Source organism: Polyodon spathula, unplaced genomic scaffold (assembly GCF_017654505.1).
Source record: "Polyodon spathula isolate WHYD16114869_AA unplaced genomic scaffold, ASM1765450v1 scaffolds_3572, whole genome shotgun sequence".
NCBI lineage: Eukaryota > Metazoa > Chordata > Actinopteri > Acipenseriformes > Polyodontidae > Polyodon > Polyodon spathula.
This window is the reverse complement of record NW_024475032.1, coordinates 3,621-21,000: the sequence shown is the minus strand read 5'-3', so window position 1 is coordinate 21,000 and position 17,380 is coordinate 3,621. Positions and strand designations below refer to the sequence as shown.

Here is a 17,380-nt window from a genome sequence, read left to right as displayed (position 1 = left end):
GTATTTTACATGTTGCCAAAAATACATAAGAATCCTTTACAACCTCCAGGATGACCTACAGTTTCAGGTAACAGTTCAATTTCTGAACCACTAAGCCTGTTTGTAGACTATTCTGTTAAAGGTATTGTAAGAGATTTACCTTCTTATTAAACAGATACCCGAGATGATGTGATCAGGGTGCTTTCCCAGCACATAGTTCCTCTGAACTCTTTTCTAGTTTTTTCGATGTAGAAACTATACCAATGTACTGCATGAGGGGCAATTGACGGCACTGTTGTTTTATTTTGAAAATAGACAAAGTGATTTACCCATGAATTTTATTATTAGAATTAACTACATTTATTTTAAAATCAAATAATTTTTTATTTAATAATAAATACCGTCTGCAAATCCAAGGTACAGCAATGGGCTCGTCTTTTGACCCAAATTCTGCAAACTTTTGTACATGGGGTATTGGTTCTGAGACTGATTTTTTGTTTTTGATCACAGATTATATAAATTATACATATCCTACTTTAAAATTCACAGTGGAATTTAGTCAAACTGAGATGCATTTTTTTGATTTGTTAATTTCTAAATTATAAATATAAATAATACAAAATTCTTCAACCATCAACATTCTGGTCATAAGATTTGTGATTTCATTAATTGTAATTCAACTCATGTCATATATATGCTTAAATGTCCTTGTGGGCGTATATAGGACAAACAAAAATAAATGTGAAAAATGGGGAAATTGTATCTCCTTGACGAACTCCTTTTTTTAATCTTGATTTTGTTGCTGTTTTTATGGAGTCTTAGTGTAGATGTTGCATTCTTGTATATGATGTTGATCAAGTCTCTGTACATTTGCTCATTTCCTTGTTTTTTCAGAGAGCTTAGTACAGATCTTGTGTAAACAGTCAGGTACTTTTTCATAGTCGATGAATTACAAGCAAAATGGTAGTTTGTACTTGTTGCTGGTTTGAATCACTTGCCATACAACTTGAAGATGATCCATTGTGCTAAATCAACTCCTGAATCTTGCTTGCTCGTTTTAAATTAAATCAAATTAATCTTAAAATCTGTTGGTGAGTGTCTTGGTAAAAATTTTGTAGATTATATGAAGTCTTTTTTATCTCCTATCTCATGTAAAGTACCCCCGATAATTGTTCCAGTCATTTTCACTTTCTTTTGCTTAATACAATCTATAAAAATATGCAGTAATATTTTTGTCAGCTGTTCACCTCCTTCTTTCATGATGTCAGTCGTTATGCCTTCTTCTCTGGGTGCCTTTCCTTTCTTCATATGTTTGATAGAATGTTTCACTTCTTCCAGTATAACATCTGGAACTTCTTCCTCGGATTACGTTTTTTCCATCTTGTCTTCATCATCTGTTACGTTGCTCTTTTCAATTTGCTGTAAAAGTTTGAGACTTTTCAAAATCAATTTGCAGTTCTTGATGACAGTTCCTCAGTATTGGACTTTGCTTACTGTCGTGCAGAGCACCCCAATGTATTCAATCTTTGAACTCAGAGCTGCGTTTGTTTCAAACAGCAGCTCTGAAGTCAAAGATTGAATACATTGTGCTCTGCAAGACAGTAAGAAAGTACAATACTGAGGATACTGTCATCAAGAACTGCAAATTGATTTTGAAAAGTCTCAAACTTTTACAGCAAATTGAAAAGAGCAACGTAACAGATGATGAAGACAAGATGGAAAAAACGTAATCCGAGGAAGAAGTTCCAGATGTTATACTGGAAGAAGTGAAACATTCTATCAAACATATGAAGAAAGGAAAGGCACCCAGAGAAGAAGGCATAACGACTGACATCATGAAAGAAGGAGGTGAACAGCTGACAAAAATATTACTGCATATTTTTATAGATTGTATTAAGCAAAAGAAAGTGAAAATGACTGGAACAATTATCGGGGGTACTTTACATGAGATAGGAGATAAAAAAGACTTCATATAATCTACAAAATTTTTACCAAGACACTCACCAACAGATTTTAAGATTAATTTGATTTAATTTAAAACGAGCAAGCAAGATTCAGGAGTTGATTTAGCACAATGGATCATCTTCAAATTGTATGGCAAGTGATTCAAACCAGCAAAGAGTACAAACTACCACTTTGCTTGGGATTCATCGACTATGAAAAAGTACCTTTGACTCTGTTTACACAAGATCTGTACTAAGCTCTCTGAAAAAACAAGGAAATGAGAAAATGTACAGAGACTTGATCAGCAACATATACAAGAATGCAACATCCACAGTAAGACTCCATAAAAACAGAGGCAAAAATCAAGATTACAAAAAGGAGTTCGTCAAGGAGATACAATTTCCCCATTTTTCACATTTATTTTTGTTTGTCCTATATACGCCCACAAGGACATTTAAGCATATATATGACATGAGTTGAATTACAATTAATGAAATCACAAATCTTATGACCAGAATGTTGATGGTTGAAGAATTTTGTATTATTTATATTTATAATTTAGAAATTAACAAATCAAAAAAATGCATCTCAGTTTGACTAAATTCCACTGTGAATTTTAAAGTAGGATATGTATAATTTATATAATCTGTGATCAAAAACAAAAAATCAGTCTCAGAACCAATACCCCATGTACAAAAGTTTGCAGAATTTGGGTCAAAAGACGAGCCCATTGCTGTACCTTGGATTTGCAGACGGTATTTATTATTAAATAAAAAATTATTTGATTTTAAAATAAATGTAGTTAATTCTAATAATAAAATTCATGGGTAAATCACTTTGTCTATTTTCAAAATAAAACAACAGTGCCGTCAATTGCCCCTCATGCAGTACATTGGTATAGTTTCTACATCGAAAAAACTAGAAAAGAGTTCAGAGGAACTATGTGCTGGGAAAGCACCCTGATCACATCATCTCGGGTATCTGTTTAATAAGAAGGTAAATCTCTTACAATACCTTTAACAGAATAGTCTACAAACAGGCTTAGTGGTTCAGAAATTGAACTGTTACCTGAAACTGTAGGTCATCCTGGAGGTTGTAAAGGATTCTTATGTATTTTTGGCAACATGTAAAATACCGGTGTCATGTGGAATTCAACCTTTCAAAATTCTAATTGGTTTTGTGTGATCAGTTTGCTTTCCAGCGCTTTTTTCGAAAATCCTTTTTTTTTTAATCGTGAACCCTGATCTCCCTATAAGGGTTCATAAAAACTTATAGAACTTCACAAACCTAATGCTCAGAATTTTGAATGACAACAGAACCTCCTTTATCTGCTGATTTCATTACTATGTTACTATTTTCTTTGAACTCTTTAATAGCTCTCCTTTCTAGCTGTTTAGGAACTGAATGCTTTTTTTTAACATCGTTGTTATATCACTTTCTATGGATTTACTAAAGGTACTCAACGTAGGGTTTAACGTACCTACAGATAGATAGATAGATAGATAGATAGATAGATAGATAGATAGATAGATAGATTATTTTATTTTTTTACTACTACTATAAATTACAAAAGATCATAATTAAAAACATTTAACGTTTTAAATTTCAATTTTGCTTATGCCTTTCAGCCAAGATTATCTGTACAGCATGTGGAAGTTTTATCTTTTACCTATTAAATATTGCAACAGAAATCTGTCTCTACCTGTTCATTTTCCCATCAAAACAATGAACCCTATCTGCAACAATGAGTCATCTCTGACTACTGAACTGAAAAAAAAAACAAAAAACAAGCGATACACTTCCTACTGCTGCAGCCTCCATAAGACTCAATAATCAACAACACGCTCATCACTTCAATGTCTCTCACCTGGGTTGGGGAAAAATTATTAGCCAGATGCAAGATGATTTACAAGCTACAGTTTTTGTTTTTGTTTTTTCCTGCTGTCCACCAATGCTGTCTATTCTAATAGAGCTGATCTCTTTGAATGCAAGTTGCAAGGCTAATCTGTTTTTTTATTTATTTTTTATTTTACTTTGATATTCCTTAACAAGTGCACCTTGTAAAATAAAATCCAGATATGATAAGGACTCTCTTTAACTTCTAAAAAGATTATGAAATTGTAACCATTAACAACAACTGGCAAGAATCAACTGTTAGAAACAACCTGTAATGTCTTATTGATTCGTTTTGGTACCTACCGCCTCAGGAGTAACCCCTGGCATCCCAATATTAATAGTAAAATTCTGAGCATCAGCAGAAGCAGCCGACCGTCTGGTTCTTGCGCATTCATTGGAGGGAGGCCAGTAATTCTCTTGATATCTGTGTTTAAGAAAATGCAGGGTTTGTCAGTTGTCAGTAGCTTTTGGTAACATGCAATAAGTGGAGCAGCTACTCTGAATATAAAGGGATCATTTAATCATTGCTTCAACATGAGGCACTGCAGGTAAAGTAGCAACCTGTTACAGATTCTAAACACATCTGAGAAGGCAGTATATATGATTAACAGTAACTGAATACTGAAAACAAAATGTACAGCACGGGAACTGCCTATTGCTTCATAAGAGTATAATATTACAGTATAAAAAGCACAATGCACGCAGTTAAAATACAGTGTGTGTTAAATAAGACATACAAGAACAAGAATGCATTATTCAGCAGATGCAAAGGGTGTTTGTGGATATACAATGACACGGGGAGGAGCCCATTGTGAACACAACAGGATGCTCACAACAGGATTCTCTCTAAAGAAAACACTTTCAAATCAAAATGAAACTACAGCCCCTTTGTAGGCAGATCCCTGTGGGGCACCTAAGCATTACAGCTGGTTACGTTTCGATTTTGTTCTTTTAATTTCACTTAACACAGCAAAACATTTACTGCAGGGTATTCGAGATTATAAACACACTGCATGCATCCAAGACAATTTGTGAAAGAAATAATTGGTCAAACAACTGCATAAAAGTTGATACATAACCAGCTCTCTGCTTGGGTCTGATATGAGATATAAGCTGCTTTAAGTTTAATCAATTTAAAACACATAACTACTTTACAATTGAAATGTGTTATTATAGACAACATCAATAATATTCAAACGTACATTGTAACCACTTTTAATACAACTCTAGACCCAGAAAACACTCTGAATTAGTTTCTCCTCCAGTACTACTGTATTAAAATAAAAAAGAAAAAAGAAATAAAAACCTGCATTTCTATACCTTTGCACTGTAAGCATGCACTTCAAGAACATTCACTATGTTTAAATATAGACATTGTAACCCACCTTTTAAAAACAGACAGTGGGCTTCTGGATCCCAAACAGTTGCCTTGAAAAATTAAAGCGAGTAACACAATGGTGCAAATGAGGGACCCCATGTCCACTCTGCTGCTGTTGGCCTGATCAGTGGAATAAGAACGGGCAGTGGAGCTCTAAAACCAGCTGTGGACGACTGAGACAAAATAGGAGCAGCAGCGGCGGCAGCATCAATTCAGCACTGGGTCATCATCGGCACTCTGTAGCACTTGTCAGTCCATGCGTCTGAGAAAAGGGGTTGTGCTGGAAATCAAGGGGATAGATTGGCTCTTCTGTTTGAATCTTTTTTAACAAGGTTCTCTTCTCTTGCTACACATGCACGCACTTGCACTCCCACGCTTTATTCCTGGTGTCTGGTAAAAGGGAAGCGATACAAAAAAGTGACAGTGCTGTCTGTTCTCCTCCCCCAGAGGTTCTTTCCTGCTTTCAAGCAAAATTCTGCAGGTTATCACTCCAGCACGCTGGGTAGCATCTCACAGCAGAGCATCAGCCTTCATTCTGAACCTGTGAAAACAGAAGCAGATAATGGATGACTGACATATTACAGCATTAGCCCTCAGCAAATCCCTGTTGGGCTCTTTATTACATTAGGATTTTGATAAGCTGTAGCCCAGCCCATGTGCTGAGAATGAGTCTGCTCTGTGGAATAAAGGTCTGGCAAGAGATTTTTTCTTTTCTTTCATTAAAAATACATAAAAACAGTCTATACTTGTATGCACTGCATGTCGCCAGTTATTCAGCGCTCTGCTTCAGTGACATGCAAATTGAAGGGTAGAAAGGTTACCTCAGAGACAAACACAATAATCCAAACAGAGATAAAGCTTTTCACAGCAAAGAGGATTCCCAAACAAATGCACCCAGTCGTTCACCGTCAGGACAGAAATATGTGCCCACATGATCGAACGACTGTACAGTTCACTGCAGCTCTAAAGTAGTCCTGGACACAATTAACGGGAGTGAACAGCATTCACTCAGTCATTCTCAAGGAAAACTCTTTTGTACTGCGGAGCAGAGAGAGGAACTGGCCTCTGCTGTGGGAGGCGGCACTAGAATTTTATAAAGTATTAAAAAAAAAAAAAAAACTAATTCTTCGCAAGCAACGTTCAGTTAAGAAGGGGGGGGGGGGGTGGGGGGGGTGGGGGTGGTGGGGGGGGGGGGTGCGTGCTCTCAATCTAGTTGATGCTCTCCAAGCAAACCTTTTTTTATTTATTTTATCACTGCAAATTTCCAAAATCGATAATATTGAATAATTATGACCGTTAAAAAGACAAAGGCCTAAAATCCCTCCTCGTCGTAGTAAGGCTTTTGACAAACAATTCTGGATGTGCCACTGATGACCTCCAATCTGCTTACCCTCACCTCCACAGTACATCTGTTCCGAGACCAATTTTTTGTACTTTCAGACCAAATATCATATATATAATCTATATATAATATTATATATATATTTAATTTTTTTAGTATTTAAAGTAATATATATAATATATATATATATATATATATATATATATATATATAATATATATATATATATAAAAAAAAATATATATATTTTTTTTTTTTAAAGTGGAAAAACAGCAAATGAAAGGACTTGGCTGTCACTAATGATCTAGTAGCATCTTGTGTAAAGAACACTGGGAGTTGCTTTGTTTCTAACCCTACTGCCTTTTCACTCTGCGGGGAGCTTGTTGTATGGGAAAAATCACAAGAAGCTGATGCCTCTCAGTACAGTAGAACTCCATACAGCACTGGAAGACAACGATCATTACAAACAGGGTTTAAAAGGAGCAACATTTTTAACGATGGACTGAAACTGAAGAATGATGGGGATGGTTCAAAGTGTATAACTGGCTGGCTTTATTTGAATGTGCTGTAGGGCAACTGCCTGATAACTGATGTGACATTTAATGTTAGATGCATATAATTCTGTATCCTGTAAATGCATGCCTAGAATGTTACAATTTTTACAGTACTGCAAGTAATATAAAGCAAATCAATCAAGTAAATACAAAAACAGAGTAATTATCCAAAATGAGAATTACATTACTAAATAGGCACAAAGCTTATACCAACAGGTCTATGGTTTTACAGTATTACCAAATCTCCTGATTCTAAAGTATAGGTAAAGCCAATAATCTTTGTTGTAACTACTGTAATACTGTATACTAGGGATGAGCCGGTATAACACTACCACAGTATGACAACCGCCAAAAACAAACAAAAAAATACCTTTATCACAGTGGACAGTACATCGTGCAAGTTATAACATGAAGGCTTAGAAAAAAATTAAAAATGCTACTGTAAAATGACTTCAATTAGTGTAATTCACAAAATTAAGACTATCAGTTATATTTATTTACAGAGAGTTGTTTATTTTTGGCACAGGGTAACTAAAATACATATAGCAACACCACCAAAAATATATTTTAATACGAAGATGTATACTATATATGTGCAATGCACAACTAAGCTTACAATGTTATAGTTAAAAAAAAAAATAAATTCCTTCACATACCGAAAAAAGTTGGAATGCTGTAAACAACGAGAACATGTAGGCTGTATCACTGCAGTGGCTTGTCTCAGCTACTGAGACACTGAATCTTTTATTCCGTGTCATTGACAGTTTCCTTCAATACCATTATCAAAATACTGTATAATCAGTTCATAAAAAGGTCTTCCTCAGACACTTTGCTAAGGCTGCAAGTATCATCACTTTATGTAGAAGCACGTTTGCAATAGAAAATGCAAAGGCATGATCATGATGGTGATTGACAGCGAGGTAGAAGTGGATGGAATGTTCAAGTGCGAGGCTGGCTGAGAAATCGTAGCAGTACCGAGACAATATTTTGTACAATAAAAACATGTTCAAATGGAAATGGCCTTTCCCTTCATTTGGTTCATGCAGTAGGAACATAAACATAGATAGCGTTAACCGTTGTATACCGTAATCATGGTAACAGTGGTGCAGAATAACAAGAACTACCCAAACCACAAAACCAGCAGGACCACTCACCCCTTTTGGCAGGGCAGGGGCCTTGCACATGAAGCGTGGGTTTTGTGTCTTCAGATTATAAATATTGTGTAAAAATGTGTGCATATTTATTGTGCAATTATTATACATAATGAATGAAGCACCTGCCGCCCCTGGGAGAGCCTGCCTGCTGTGTGTAATTACCAGACATGTAATCTAATCAGCAGGTAGGTGTGTTCCAGGGGGGTGCTCATTCACCTCAGGGCTGCTGCAAAGCAAAAGCTGTCCACCTGAAGATCGTCCACGCTACCCGGACGCAGAGTCCGAAATACCTTTCTGAAATCCTATGATCGCCCTGATGGTGAACCAGGATTGGAGTCAAAAGAAGCCAAACGGCCGACGACTGGGGTTTGTGTCTATGCAAGTAAAGATTAGCTCAGGGATGGTAGATCCCCATGAAGTATAGCGAGGTGTGCAAGTGGGACCTCCATGCATTAGGGAGTAGCACACGCCGTTTTCATGGCACCTTTTGTTTTACAATTTTTGTACCGTGTCTTTATTTTGCTTTAAGCACATTCCCCTGTATGTCCTCAGTGTGCTACCATTGCTGGTAGTGTCACGTGAGCTGCTGTCTGTCTGTAAATCAAACTTGCACGCCTGCGGGGCGTGTCAACTTCAACCTCCGTCTCAATCTCCTACCTGTCACTCAGCAGCGAATGCACACATCCACACTCTACTGTATACTTTAAATCAACAAGTCTGGTATTTTAAATGAAAGAAAGTAACATTATTTCTGGCTTGCAGTTGAAGCATGAAGAGTTCCTTTTTACAGCAGTGCAGTCCAATACTTCCTCTTGCTAGTATTAGGTTACATTAAAACACATTTCAACAGCACAGCAAACCAGTCAATGAATCAGGGGCAACATTAAACACATTCTTCTAAAGATTGTAACCTTGTTCATGCAACAGACCTAACTCTCCCTGGCATTCATACAAGTCCAAAGTTAGAAGTGATGATTTCTATTCATGTGTTTTCACTTAATAAGATTTATTTATCAAAGTCAAGCACAACATTGGCATGGATAGACACTTGTGCACAGATATGGTAAGCTTCAGGATGGATAATGTGGGAATATTATTGGCCTGCAAGTGTAGCTTCATACTACAGTAATGTCCTTTTGACTTGGCCCACACTTGCTTGTCATATTGCACTTCCATTACACTTCCTTATTGGTTTGAAAGGATACTTCCTTCAATTGGGACTGACTGCACAAACTCAGTTCTCAGAGGAAGTGAAAAGGTCATTCCACATCAAAAGGACTACCTCACCATCTCAGATTATTTTGATAAGACATTCGTTATGAATGTACCTGGAAGTGTTTCAGGAAGACTCACAAAATATTAGCTCTCAACTCTCATTATTTTTTAAGTTATAGGCCAATATTTTTCCAGTCTTACACAAAGCATTGCTTTATGACATATTACTGCAAGTGTGTACAGCATCTGCTATCCCTTCTGAGTTCTGGTGGTGCTGCAGGGATACAATTTCTGGTCTGATGTCCAGAGTGCTCATAACTCCGTAACCCTGCAAAGCTAATATTGCAGTCTTTGTTGTCGTTAGATGACCTGGAGAAACTACAGAGAAGGCAATAACTAGAGTGGTTCATTAGTTCTCACAAATACAATATGGCATTTCTATTACAGTAGGTAATACAGTATGTTGACACATATAATAGTCTGTGTGTGTAGCAAGTATTAAGAATATATATCTTGAATACTTTAAAAAGATCTGACTTCCCAAAACGTAGACCCTTTTCAGAGCCCATTTTTGCCACAGACCTATTCATTTGAAGTAAGGATGCAAGTCAGTTGAAAAAAAAATTTAAAAAGTATTTGTGCAGCCAAGGGAACGGGACATACCATTATCACACACACGTTGTTTTATTAACTGTGCCAAAGGCGCCGTTTACATGCACAAGTCATGACAGTTTTCCTCACAACATGTTTGCCGTACTTTTCAGGAAATGCGTTGCTATGCAGTGCTGATTTAGGAAAAAAAAAAAACATCCATACCAATGTAGATTACTCAGTTCATAGTAATTTAGGGGAGGGGATATTTAAATGTCTGTGTCTGCTTAGTAAGTAGGAAAAGAACAACTCTGAATATCGTGAGGAGAGCTTCATGCGTTGCCATGAAGATAAAAACATTTAACAAGAGAAATTAATTCACGTGTTGTCGCGCACATTCTGAATTATGCAGTGCATTAGCTACTTGTTTGTCTGGTTACCTTTCCAACACACACACACACACACACACAACTATATAAAATATAATTTCTACTAAGTACAAGTTTTACTAATTAGAATTTATATTTGTGTGCGTGTGTTTGTGGAACATCTAAAAGTTAAATTTCATTAACATTAGAACTGCCTTTTACAATACATGTTTTTATTTTGAATATAACCTACAATATTCCTTTTTTTTTTATATACAAGCCTGTTGTTATCTCTACTGGACCTGGCAGCCATCAATTCCTTCATTTTGTACAAGAAATTCACTGGGGAAAATATCAGTAGGAGAGATTTTATTTTGAAGCCAGCATACTAGTGCTTTATATATAGCAAGTTAGAAAATAAAGCCTTTTATGTTTAATTGTTCATTTAAATACGGTGTTTCGGCTGTGAAGATGCTTGCTACGATATGCTTTAATAAAACTTTTCAGTTGTATCCGATAGTTTGTCTTTCATTTTAAACCTTTGTGGTCCTATGGATGTTGATAAACACTGAAGCAGCCACTTTACAAGTTAAAAAAAAATAAAAAAATCAAGCGATGGTGATTTACTTTTCTTTGTTTATGTAAAGAACTACTTTAATAATTTACCTCTGTTGATTTATTTTACCATCTACTGAAGATACTATAGTAAATCAACAGACGTAAATAAACCAGCATTCTACATGTGGTGTCTGGGTTTGAATCTGGCATGAAGTCACAAGTGGAATTAGTTTGTTGGTCTCCACTTACTGTAGCCCTCAGTGGACAGTAATAAAGCATGGTAAGTACAGTATGACTACTGTAGATTCAGAGAGGCCAAGGAGTGGATGGCCATGGGAAACAAACCTTCTCCCTCACCCCTCAGGGCTTGAAGCATCCTTGCAGGGAAAGTTCACAATCAGTTACAAACATTTCTTGTAGTGTTTCACATACTGCAGTACAATTTGCTGCATATTAGTACTGGGACAAATATTCAAAATTACTTTTTTTTTTTTTTTTTTTTTTTAAGGCAAAAAAAAAAAAAGCTGTGTCCATCAGAAATTACTTTACCTTTATTAGATACAGATATAGTAGCGGAGGCAGGATTTATTCGGCTGGAGTCACTGCCCCCTTTTCCATGTTTATGTGAAGTGCTTATTAAAGTTAAAAACTAATATTACTTTGTGAAAATGTGTCGATGGCCCCTTTGCTTAGTGTGATGACACAACAATGGCAGGGATGATTAAACACTGTCTTCTATTTTGTTTGTACCATTTTTTTTTTTTTTTTAAACCGTAACTACTGTATTGCATTCTTTGTTTTGTAGTTAATTCACAAGAGTAAAGTAAGGCCTTTCTTCTGGGATATTTTTCAACTCTAATGCAGTGTTGCATATAATGGCTTTGATAACCTTTTGAAAATGAACTTATATCCAAACATGAAAAGTTCATGCTCGTCCTAGCACTACTGCACATGAAAATGTGGAATGCCGTTCCCATTAATGTCCCTGTTTACTGTACCGAACATGCAACTGTGGTAGTACACTGAATACTGAGAATGAGTAATTGGCACACATGAACACTGAATATATACCAATATCTGTCACACCGTCTTCATGGAGAATTCCACTATTATGCTTTTTCCTTCAAAAGGGCAATTTAGTATACCCCACATCTAACAAATGTGTCCTACTCATTTGAAATATGTCAAATCAGACTGTATGCAGAATATTCAGTCCAATATGTATTTTATGTTCTACATAAGTAATATTTATCAGAATGTAAAAATGTATGTAAACCTGCTGACCAAAAAAAAAAAAAAAAAAAAATGATAAGTATAATTATATACCTTATTCAGTTTGTACCAATCAGATAAAAGGTTAATTCACGACCCACCCCCCCCCAATTTCCATTTATTAACAAAAAAACAGCAGACTCCTCTAGGGACAATTCCATAGTACATGCAACAATTAGCCTGCTAAGCCATGACAAATGTCATTAAAATATATTTCAGTTCACACAAGGTCCACGTGTATCTTGCAGCAATTAAAATAGATTATTCTCTGCAACTCTTTCTATCCTAACAAAACATTAAATCAGGTCAAAACAATAATACTGGACGTTGCCCCTTTTTTACTTTATAAATAGTATCTTGGTTTTAGAGAGCAGATGGTTATTAATTAGTTACTCTATTCATCAGAGCAAAGTCTCAACAGCAGAGCCCAAGGAACTGAATGCCAACTTGCCAATGTATATGTTATTATTAATAGGAGAAAATCTAAGAATCCTAGAGGGATTTAATTTACAGATCTTTGCAGAATTTTAGTACCAATGATTCAAAGTGTAAACTTGACTGGTGCTTCTGTGAACAAAAACAAAGCATTCCCTGGGGCACAACGGAAGGAATCCAAAGGCATCTCTGATGTCTGTGTACAGTGTGTGAAAAATCAGGTGTTATAAAAGTGGAAAATACTGCATGAGCTGAAAAAGAAATGCATTAATATGATGAGCCATTCGATACAGGGGTTTATTTTAAGGAGCTGAAATGTATAAATTCCTGAATCTCATTCTACTGTTCTTTATATGTGATTTCACTAATGATGTGCCTACCATTTATGTCAAGTCAAAATTATATCTGGAGTTCAATATAATACCTGCTCACTATAAAATATTCCATAAACATTTGATTTGAGTCAGCAAGCCTCTAAGACTGTGCTGTCAAATGTTCCTCTGACACTAAAATGAAAGCTGCAATAACTAAAATCATTAGTGAACAACCAACTATTACATCTGTATGGTTTTAATTCAAGTCCCTTGCTGATTCTACTCTGTTGCTATAATGGCCAGAGACCAATATAATACACTGACTGAGTAACAAAGCTTCCTTTGGTACAGCTTCTGTATTATCTTTTTTTGTTGTTTATTTCATACCATAAAAACACAATATTGCTCCTTACAATAAAAAAAAAAAAGTACTTTACTTGTGGTTTTACAGTATCAAGATCAAAATATACTTCACTTCGCCTGGCAATTACAAGTGATATTCAGAGACACAGCATGTGTTTGTGGTGATCATGCAACTTATGATATATGGAGTAGTATAGAGCATACAAAGTATGGATGGAGGTCAATTGGGAGCTCTTATCAGCATAGCCTGTAGTGTCTGAAATCACTAGAACGCTATTTTTCAGTAAAGTGACTGGATGGGTGTGGCAGCATTTGTCCCTCAAAGGGAATGTATTGCAGTTAAATTGGGAAAAAGTCATTAATTTCTACTTGCCAATGGCAACTGTGGACCTAGGACAATGGTGTACAGTATTCTCTCTGCTAATAGCAAGGTTTACAGCTACAGTTTTGGGTGTTTGGGAAATACAACATTAAGACCTATCAAAATGCAGTAAACTGGGGTTTCCCCGAGTTAAAGCAAAGTCACCTGGTGTGCAGAGTGAGTCATACGGCGCATGTTCGCTGCTGGCTGTGTGGAGTCACTAGCCTTCGCTGGGGAAGGCTGCATGGCATGGTTTCTGGCACTCCCATGGGTTAGGGACGCAAACCAACAAGGACAGCTTCATCGCATAGTGCTACAGCAAACTAGCCAGGTACCCAGTGAGCTCAGAACAGACGCCTGCAGGGCTGGCCTTTGTCCACCAGATGCCTGTAGCTCACCGACATCTGCTCTCGAGCTCCTGGGTGTAAAAGAGGAAGCCGGCTTGGTCACGGGATCGGAGGATGCCCGCTGAACCTTCAAATCTCCAGAGCTGTGTGGGGAACTGCTGCAGTGAGAAGTAAATAATAGTAATAATAATAATAATAATAAATTGGACATTCCAAATTATATGTGTGCAATAAGGCCCAACAAGTTGGCCGTATACATCAACTATACGGACGCCTCCAGCATGTGAGAAGACTGTATATTATTCGACCGTATACGAACACCCTGAAGGACCTTATTGTATTTATAATCCAGGTCAAACAGTGGATTTGAAATTATATATATATATATATATATAAATCCTAATGCCAATAAAGTAGTCCAATTTATAACTTTGAACTACACACTAAGTTAAGTAAACTAATTTAAATTGAAAACAGGCAAAAGTAAATATCTTTATTTTTGATCTAGTGTACATTGCCATTTACTCTCTCAGTGCAAGACACTGTTTCAGCAGAAGTGATGGAAGGAATAAAAATAAATTCAACTACGCCTCGGATTTCAATCATTTAAGGTCTGTGTCGGAGTGGGGTGGATAACGTGCAGACATGTCTATATGTGGCTTTCTGTACCATTTACAAACTGCTAAAAACACATTTGAAGTGACGATGTCGGGGTGAGTATGTATATCGACATATTCCCCAGTCTTGTTTTCATTTCGACTGCGTTTTAGTCTAGATGGGACTAATGTAGGTTGAAATGTTATATTCTCCTTTGGAATTTCTTACATTTCAATACCTTAGTATTTTATAAAGATGTTCAATTTCCACAGTTGAGACCATTTGTTTTTTGTTTCATGGCTAGCAGAACTTAATTCTGTGAGGCAGCGCAGTGATTTCCAATATGTGACAAGGCTCCAACTGTCCATATCCATCCAATATACAGACAGCTGGAACCTTGCATGACCAAATCGCATCGCTTGTTTCACGTTCCATTGCCAGACCTGGATTATAGAGAGGCACACACACACACACACACATCAGCCATGACCAAAATTTCTGTAGCATTTTAGGATTGAGACAATTAAATTTAAACCCAACAACAACCACACACTCTATGAACATAATTTAGATATTTTATTTAACATCATGTGATCAAAAATATTAAAAAATGATATCGCAAAAATGTCTACTGGAAATCACAATAGTATTTCCTGCTAGATTTTGAAATCTTTGTCTATTTTCAATAAGTATATGGAAAATTACAAAGCAGTATGCAATTCAATATGTTCACATAACATTATTCAACAGGTTTCATTATGAAGCAAAAATCTGTTAATTCTATAGGACAATGCAAAACTCTTGGCCATAGTTGTATACCGGAAGGAAAACGGTTCGATGTTCAATAAATAGATGTACTGTGCTGTAGGGAGCATTAACATTTTAAACATTGTGCCTTTTCACACGGCAGAGTAATTATATTTAAATGACTCTTTTTCAAGTCTCATTAACTTCAATGGCTATACTGCAACCATTATTGTGAAACACAAAGTGCTCCAAGGCAAGTTATTTGTACAGTTTTTATTTAACTTCCAGACACCTTGCCTCCCACAGCAACCAATTTCAGTATTCAATTCAATAAGCCTACAAGCATGGTTTTTTTTTTTTGCTCTTTTGTTCTATACAAGGACACTGCATTCAAAAAAGGGCTTTCTTTTCAATTCCAGTTCCCATGATCCATCAGTTTCGTCTATACAATTAAAAGACTTCCATGACACAAAGCAATGAAACAGGAAAGCCTCCTCCGCACCTGGGCAGCATTCAGAAAGGTCAGAACTGACGTACATAGGGGGCTCTCTTCAACTTCAAACATGTCAATAATTTGCCAACTGAAAGTCAGATAAAGCTGCCTTTTTTTTTTTTACACACAAGTGATGGATCCAGATTTTAGTTTTCTTTACCGTTCTTGATTGAACATCTTTTCACAACCTCTCCCTATAGTAGTATAACACATTTAACCTCTGTACGCACTGTGCACTGGAGCTACAGCGTCAGAGGACAACGCAGCTCTGGGTAGCTAACAGGCAAGCCCACAGGCGCCCTATCAGTCCACAGGGGTTGCTGGTGCGCAGTGAGCCGAGGACACCCTGGCCGACCTAAGCCCCACCCCAGGGTCCGCGGCTAGCAGGTTAACACGCCGTAGGGCTATGAAGAAATTCGTATATATATATATCTATATATATATATTATATAATCATATTATGTGTAATATTAATATATATATATATATATATATATATGTAAAATATAATCACACACACACACACACACTGTGGCTTGCAAAAGTATTCAGACCCCTGACCAATTCTCTCATATTACTGAATTACAAATGGTATATTGAAATTTCGTTCTGTTTGATATTTTTAGTGTAAACACTGAAACTCAGAATCAGTTATTGTAAGGTGACATTGGTTTTATGTTGGGAAATATTTTTAAGAAAAATAAAAAACTGAAATATCTTGCTTGCATAAGTATTCAACCCCTGTGCTGTGGAAGCTCCCAGTTTGCACCGATGAAAGAAATTGCCCTAACGAGGACACAATTACCTTACCATTGGCCTCCACCTGTGAACCATTAAAGTTGCTGTCACATTTTCTGGATAAAAACCCCACTGTTGAAGGATCATTGGTAAGGCTGTGAATCTGAAGGAAAATGAAAACCAAAGAGCATTCTACAGAAGTTAGAGATAAAGTAATACAAATGCATAGATTAGGGAAAGGGTACAAAATAATATCCAAGTGTTTGGATATCCCAGTGAGCACAGTTGGATCAATAATTAGGAGGTGGAAGCTGCATCACACCACCCAGGCACTGCCAAGAAAAGGCCGTCCCTCAAAACTCAGCGCTCAAACAAGAAGGAGACTTGTGAGAGAAGCCACAGAGAGGAGTTCAGTGGCTGGGAGGGAATGGTGCACCAGTCAACCATATCAAGAGCTCTGCATAACACTGGCCTGTATGGGAGGGTGGCAAGAAAGAAGCCGTTACTCAAAAAGTACCATCTGAAAGCACGTCTGGAGTTTGCCAGAAAGCATGAGAGTGACCCAGCTGCGATGTGGGAAAAGGTTTTGTGGTCAGATGAGACCAAGATAGAGCTTTTTGGCCAAAACTCAAAGCGCTATGTGTGGTGCAAACCTAACACTGCCCATGCCTCAAGACACACCATCCCTACAGTGAAGTATGGTGGTGGCAGCATCATGCTGTGGGGATGCTTCT

The 17,380-nt window shown here is 36.8% G+C and overlaps 1 long non-coding RNA gene across 2 annotated transcripts; it reads right to left on the bottom strand.

The window, feature by feature from the left end:
* Window positions 1-4,128: 4,128 nt before the first annotated feature.
* On the bottom strand, window positions 4,129-14,030 carry LOC121312099. 2 transcript variants are annotated; one of them, XR_005949682.1, is made up of 3 exons: window positions 13,890-14,030; window positions 5,205-5,738; window positions 4,129-4,243 (listed from the first exon to the last, which is right to left on the bottom strand). It is a non-coding gene; the product is annotated as an uncharacterized LOC121312099 (long non-coding RNA). The 2 variants fall into 2 exon arrangements; XR_005949683.1 differs by lacking the exon at window positions 13,890-14,030 and adding an exon at window positions 6,019-6,039.
* Between the last annotated feature and the right edge of the window lie 3,350 nt (window positions 14,031-17,380).